General features: G+C 44.3%; 1 protein-coding gene across 1 annotated transcript in view; it reads right to left on the reverse strand.

Moving 5' to 3' along the window:
* LOC101648180 (T-cell receptor gamma chain C region C10.5) overlaps nt 1-1,751 on the reverse strand; it is a 58,664-nt gene that overhangs the window by 55,570 nt on the left and 1,343 nt on the right. The window lies entirely within an intron of this gene.

Genomic DNA, 1,751 nt, shown 5'->3' on the forward strand with positions numbered 1-1,751 from the left:
AGGATCTTCCGTGACCATAGTCCTGCCTAAAGAAGGGTGACTGTGTGAACCTCCTCCAGGCTGGCTTCTTAGAGCTCTCAGAGAGCTGCTGAGAAAGTAAGGCTGAGGTTGGGAGCCCAGTTGGAAGTGTTTTCCTATTGGGAAGATTGGGGGGTGGGGGGGAGACAGACCCAGGACAGTCATTGTAGGAGACATGTGGCCCCTCGAATGCTGTGCTTCCCTGACACACCACAAGAGCCACTGACCTCATCTCCTTTGCCTGTGAGGCATCTAGTGAAGATGGAACCCTCCACTGAAATGTTTTATTCTTTTGTGTTGCAAGCAGATTTGACTGTTTCTTAGGGAACTGGAGGTCAGTACTTGTTTGAGATGATAAACATAAAAAATTCTATAATTTGGTTTGGTTTCTTTTAGCCCCAGGGTTTACCTTTAAGTGCAAAATTTCCAACGGACACTTTATGAAATATGTGAACATTCCTCTCTTGCAATGAAAATTGACCTTTGAGTTGCTCCAACTTTAACTGCCCAAGTCCAAGTCCAAATACAAAGGGGACATTCCTGTGAGCACCTGACATATAAGGAAGAAACAATGAAGAATTTCCCTTATTGCTCATCAATATTGAAATGATATGGGAACAACTCACAAACCCAGAGGGAGAAGCAGGTGAATATTCCCCCAGCACCATCCTTCTTCCTGTTGGATCTTGTCATGGGCGTGGAGAGCCCTGGTGAGGGGCAGGAGGGTGTGAGGGGACTTGATACAGAAGAAGGAGGTGGAGAGTCAGGTGGTCCTAATGGAACTCCATCATCTTCTGCAGACTGGAGCAGCCCTTTGGTGGGGCGGGGGGTGGGGGGGCTTCTGATGCCCAGGAGTGCTTAGCTGGTTGGGTCAAATGTCGTGTTATATACTGGTATATTACACAGGTAATTCAGTTGCTTTCAGTTGGAGAGTGTTTAACTTACCTGGTCTGCGATGAGGTGACCCCACCTTTTGCCTTTCCCAGGGGAGAGTCATCCCAAGTTCCTCTTCCAGGAAACCCCCAGGAAACAATTAAACACTCTGTCTCCTCATTTCCGGGACTGGGGTTGATGTCTGCTTATTTCCTCATTGGGACACACTTTGTTGTGGTTGTGCCTTTTCCCCCCAATACAACATTCTTTGGTCACCAGAGTCAGAAAAGCCATGGGATAATAACATCTTCTTGTTGGTGACCAGTCATCATTATACTGCATGTCTTCAAGCAAACCCTCCAGGCATAAATTTCAGTAACTTCATGTGACTCCAGAGAAGAGAACACAAATGTTGTAGGTAATATGCCAGCCATAAAACTGAATGGATAAATTATATCTATCCTCACTCCAAAGCCTTGCTGAAAAGGCAGGTATGCATTTTTGTTGTTGTTGTTTATTTTCTTGCCGGTTCTGAGAGTAGGATCAGGAGCACAGAATTTATCATGAGACAGCTCTTGATTCAAATCTTAGTCCTACTGAATACTCTAAGGCACTTAACTTAAGAAAGCCTCCAGTTCATATCTATAAATATCCATGAAATAAAATACTAATAATAGTTCTCTCATAGAATTGTTTTGAGGATTGACCATGGTGATGTCTATAATGTGTTTCACGTAGTACCAAGTACACAAGGAGTGCTAAATAAACAAGGCCCATTGTTACTATCACTGGAATCCTACCAGGGCGATTCTATTTGTTTACTTGCATAGAGAACTGAGCTCCTGGAGAGAGTGACTCTT

Source organism: Echinops telfairi, unplaced genomic scaffold, assembly GCF_000313985.2.
Source record: "Echinops telfairi isolate 266 unplaced genomic scaffold, ASM31398v2 ScPeMD7_7;HRSCAF=31, whole genome shotgun sequence".
NCBI lineage: Eukaryota > Metazoa > Chordata > Mammalia > Afrosoricida > Tenrecidae > Echinops > Echinops telfairi.